This window comes from Lutra lutra, chromosome 16 (assembly GCF_902655055.1).
Source record: "Lutra lutra chromosome 16, mLutLut1.2, whole genome shotgun sequence".
Lineage (NCBI taxonomy): Eukaryota > Metazoa > Chordata > Mammalia > Carnivora > Mustelidae > Lutra > Lutra lutra.
This window is the reverse complement of record NC_062293.1, coordinates 46,916,610-46,922,271: the sequence shown is the minus strand read 5'-3', so window position 1 is coordinate 46,922,271 and position 5,662 is coordinate 46,916,610. Positions and strand designations below refer to the sequence as shown.

The window sequence follows — 5,662 nt, the reverse complement described above, 5'->3', positions numbered from 1 at the left end:
TAACCTAGGAGAGCAGCAAAACAATCCCAGGATATTGACTGTGCAGTCGGCTTAGAAAGCAATCCAGCCAGATAGAGCAGAAAACAAAGGACTCAGTGCCTGGAAAAAAGTAGACTCAACCGGACTTGAGGAACAAAATGAGACTATGCATATGAGAAAGTAGGCAAAGTAAAGTTGAGGTAACTATTCTCTCTAGGGGGGAACATAAAGCTGTACAAGAAAGAAAGTATAATTCTATTTAACTTATAGTGAGCAAGGGGTGCCAGGGTGGTGAAGCCAGTGGGTAACCCAACTCTTAGCTTTGGCTGGAGCCATGAGATTGATCCCCATGTCAGGCTCCATGCTCAGCGTAGAGTCCGCTTGAATTTCTCGTTCCCTCCTCTTGAGCCCCTCCCCCTTCTAAAATGAATAAATAGGTGGAGCGACCTCCGGGCAGCTGGAACAAGTGTGCCGAGGAACTACTACTCCCAGAGCAGCCCAGGCCTCCCATCTCCGCCCCGCAGCGTGCTCTGGCACCAAGCACTACAAATCCCAGCATGCCATGAACTTGATGGCCGGACTTCTGGGGCGGCCTCCAGCCCTCCCACCCGCCCAGCTCTCAAGCCCGGTCCCCGCCGCTGCACCCGCGAGCCATGGAGGAGACACCGCCCCCAGGCTGCAGCGAGACACACCTGGAGAAGCTGACTCTGGGGATCACCTGCATATTAGAATCTTCCCCAGGTGTGACAGAGGTGACTATCATAGAGAAACCACCTGCTGAACGTCATATGATTTCTTCATAGGAACAAAAAAATAACTGTGTGCTACCTGAGGATGTGGAGAATTTTTACCTGATGACCAATGGCTTCCACATGACAGAGTATGAAGCTGGATGAGCACACCATTCCGTTGGGCAGCATGACAATTAACAGCATCTCAAAACTGACTCAACTGACATAGGGAGATGGAGAGGAGAAGGGAGTTGAGGGAAATTGGAAGGGGAGATGAACCATGAGAGACTATGGACTCTGAAAAACAATCTGAAGGTTTTGAAGGGGCAGGGGGGTGGGAGGTTGGGGGAGCCAGGTGGTGGGTATTACATGGAGCACTGGGTGTGGTACATAAACAATGAATTCTGTTACAGTGAAAAGAATTTTTTAAAAATTAAATAAATAAATAAATAAAAACTGACTCAACTCAACCATGTCTTCTATGTATTCACTCCCTAATGCACCAACTCTGGCAGACCTGGAGGATGATGCACTTGAAGCCAGAGAAGCCTCACTTTGATTCTCGCAGCGTAATATTTGAGATGGATCCTTGCAATGGGAATGGGAAGGTTTGCCTTGTCTACAAAAGAGGAAAACCAGTGTTAGCACAAGACACTGAGATCTGGTTCCTGGACAGAGCATTATACTGGCATTTTCTCAAAGACACTTTCACCTCTTACTATTGCCTGCTCTTCACGCACCTGGGCTTGCCACAGTGGAAGTATGCCTTCACCAGCTATGGCATTAGCCCACAGGCCAAGTAGCGGTTCAGCATGTATAAACCCCTCACCTACAACACAGACCTACTTGCAGAAGAGACCAACTCCTTCGTGAACAAGCTGGATCCCAGCAAAGTGTTCAAGAGCAAGAACAAGACCTTAATCCCCAAAAGGCCAGTACAGCCTGCAGGTGGCCAGAAAGTGCCCCCAGGTCCTCCCTCCACCTCTAAATCCTCTTCTAGCCCTGGAAACCCTGTCTGGAAATGAGCACCCCTACTCCCTGCGAGTCCCTCAGCAATGATTTCCATGCACAGATGGCCTAAGCCTCAGATTCTATGAGTTGTACCATAGCTCTCTTCCCATCAGAGTGAGCCAAATCCTAGGCCTTCTACTTCCGTTGGCATTAGCCAGGAGTTCAAGGGCATTCTCAGGTCTCCTCCAAAGTCCTTTCCTCATCTCTTCCCTCTGAAAAAGAGTTTCAGAACTTAAGTGTTAAATAGAGCTGTTAAGAGCTTTCCTCTCTTTCCACCCCCAAGCCTCTACACACGTCAGCAGTGATGAGAGAAATCCCCTGAAGAAACCACTGATTTTGACCCATGAGGCATTAGAACTGTGCTGTTCAATTAGTAATCACTAGCCACGGTAGCTGTTTAAACTATATTAAAAATTCAGTTCCTCAGTTGCATTAGTCACATTATAAGTATCCATGTGGCTAGTAGCTTCTGTATTCAACAACAGAGATAATGGAACATTTCCATCATCACAGAAAGTTCTGTTGAGCAGCACTGCATTAGAATATTTTCATGCTGCCCTTACTCAGATCAGTTCATTTTTGTTAGAAAATGTGGATACCTTGATTTGATGGGTCATAATGTTCCATGAAAATTCTTAAAGATACAGTTGTATATGTTCTTTTTATTTTTCCTAATTCTCTCTGGTCCTTTTTCAGCTTCCTATAAAAGTTTGTTGTTTTCAAAATAAAATATAATATAATAAAAATAAAATGAATAAATAAATCTTTTTTAAAAGAATTAACTTTATAGTGAACAAAACTTCCATCATTATAATGACTCATACAATTTGCTCACATAACTAAAAATACTGCTTTATTTTGGGAAGATGAAGGAGGGGAGGAGGGTTAAAAGAACTAATTCCACATCTGTTCCAAAAGGAAGATGATAAATATGACTAAAATTGATCAGTCAGTAAATAGCAGCATAAGCATATATCAAACAATAAGGCAGATACAATGTGGGATAGGCAAAGTTTGTAGGGTTAAAAGTGACTCTCGCTGGTTAACGAGACTGCGAGTGGGGAAGGATAAAATCAGGTGACTATTTTTTCATTTAAAAAACCTACTTGTGGGGCGCCTGGGTGGCTCAGTGGGTTAAGCCGCTGCCTTCGGCTCAGGTCATGATCCCAGGTCCTGGGTTCGAGCCCCACATCGGGCTTTCTGCTCAGCGGGGAGCCTGCTTCCTCCTCTCTCTCTGCCTGCCTCTCTGCTTACTTGTGATTTCTCTCTGTCAAATAAATAAATAAATAAATAAATAAATCTTTAAAAAAAAAAAAAACCTACTTGTGGGGGCGCCTGGGTGGCTCAGTGGGTTAAAGCCTCTGCCTTCGGCTCAGGTCATGATCCCAGGGTCCCGGGATCGAGTCCTGCGTCGGGCTCTCTGCTCAGCAAGGAGCCTGCTTCCCATTCTCTCTCTGCCTGCCTCTCTGCCTACTTGTGATCTCTGTCAAATAAATAAATAAAATCTTAAAAAAAAAAAAAACCTACTTGTGGGGGCGCTTGGGTGGCTCAGTGGGTTAAGCCTCTGCCTTCGGTTCAGGTCATGATCTCAGGGTCCTGGGATCGAGTCCCGCATCAGACTCTCTGCTCTGCAAGGAGCCTGCTTCCTCTTCTCTCTCTCTCTGCCTGCCTGTCTGCCTACTTGTGATCTCTGTCTGTCAAATAAATAAATAAAATCTTTTAAAAAAACAACAACAAACCTATCTGTGGTATCTAAATTCTTTAACTATGATTTATTTATTTTAATTTAAATAATTATATAACCAGGAAAAAATCTGGGAAATCAGCGATATGGAGAGTCCAGACCTACCAGGAAAATAGTATCTAGTTATAGCAAGTTAAATATTAGGACTAGAAAAGAATAATGCAAGAGAATACAAAGTTGGACCTAACTATAGAAATTTAATAAGTGACAAAGGTGACTTTTTTTTTTTTTTTTTTTTTTACAAAGGTGGCATTTCTACTCAATGAGGAAACATTGAGATATTCCGTAAATAGTGCTGGGGAAGCTGGATAGCCATCTAGAGAAAAACACTCACCCTGCTCTTTATATCAAATCCCAAATGAAACAAAGGTTTAATTTGTTTTAAAAAATAAAGTCATAAGTTTAAAAACACATTTTTAAAAAAGAACATTTTACAATCTTAGATTAAGGATAGCCTATGTAGATTAGCCACTAAATCATGAAACAATTGAGACAAGACTGATGTGGCAGACGTTATTTATCTCCCTCATAGACACATTCCTTTTCTTCCTTACTAACAAGCCTTGTTTTAAAAGTGGAAGGAAATGAACAATGTACCTAGAAGTCATAGTCTTCTTTCTAGATTCCCTTGGAGATCTGACCAATGAGATATAAGCAGAAACAGTGACTTTTGGGAAAGCTTTTCTTCCCTGGTACAAGGCCAACGTCCTTATTTTTTGCCCTTTTCACTCTGGAATGGAGAAGGGAGCACTGGAGGTGCACTGTCCAGCACCATGTGGTTACCAACAGAGTGATGAAGACTGTGTACTAAGAATAGTGAAATAGAAAAATGGAGAAAGCCTGATTCCCTAATGGCTTTGGAACTGCCTATCTCCAGGCTTCATACTTGCTAAAAGACAATTTTTTAGATAAGGTTAAGTCATGGCTCTCATACACTATAAAAGTGAACACATGTTAAATATTTTATTTAATGCATCAAAGAGGAAACAAAGAGGAATCCCAAGAACACATTTTTAGATCAGGAATACTGAAATAAATGTACAAACTGGCTTTCCCACAGGGTCAGGACAGTGGGAGAGAGTTGTTTCTCTACTGGACATCATTCATTTGCATGTCTATAGGCTATAATTATTTTTCTTTGCTATCAGTTATCTAAAACTTAGATATTAGAATCAGATAATGCAGGAAGATGTGCTCTAGACAATGCAGTTTTCCCTGCATGTTCCATGAAACAAATATTCCCCCATCTGTTCAAACTGTTGGCTCTTTATTTCCCATAGCTAAATACAGTCCTAGTTGATATAACTGATAAATTTGACTACATATAAAAATTGAAAGGGCACCTGGGTGGCTCAGTCAGTTAAGCGTCCAACTCTTCATTTCAGCTCAGGTCATGGTCTCAGGGTGGTGAGATGGAGCTCGGTATCAGTATCAGGCTCTGTGCTCAGTGGGGAATCTGCTTGAGATTCTCTCCTTCTCCCTCTTCCTCTGCCCCTGCCTCTGCTCTCTCTCTCTCTCTCTCTCAAATAACTAAATGAATCTTTAAAAAAAAAAGAAAAAATTCAAAACTTTACACAGCCTAAAATAGCATAGAGTCAAAAAACAACAAACTGAAGGAATTATTTCCAATGTGAATGACAAATGGCTAATGTCCTTAATATCTAAAAACCAAACCAGTAAGAAAAAGACTAACGCCACAATAGAAAATGGCACAAGGCATTAACAATTCACAGAAAATAAAATGCAAATACCTTTTAAACATAGGGAAGATGTTCAATTACCCTCATAAGTTTTTTTAAAATGTAAATTAAAACTACAATGAAATACTCTATTTCACCCATCAGATAGGCAAGAATGTAAAAGTTTATTGAGAGGGAAATAACATATTGTCATATATTCTTGTAGAGGAGTAAATTCATATAGCCTGTGTGAAGTGCAGCTTGGCACTGTATCTGAACTCCCAAGTTCACTGAAGCCAAGAAGTGGAAACAAACTAAATGTCCACTAACAAGTGAAATGAAGAGATTGTGGTATTTATGCAATGGAATATTATTAAGCCATAAAAAAGAAGGAAATCCTGCCATTTGCAACAATATGGATGAACGTAGAAGATATTCTAAGGGTAATAAGCCAGACACAGAAAAACAAATACTCATGACCTCACTTATATGCAGAATCTAAAGTAGTCAAACTCAAA

At 41.2% G+C, this 5,662-nt stretch overlaps 1 pseudogene; it reads left to right on the top strand.

Moving 5' to 3' along the window:
* Nucleotides 1-550: 550 nt before the first annotated feature.
* LOC125087441 (tubulin polyglutamylase complex subunit 2-like) lies at nt 551-1,737 on the top strand (annotated as a pseudogene).
* Nucleotides 1,738-5,662: the final 3,925 nt, after the last annotated feature.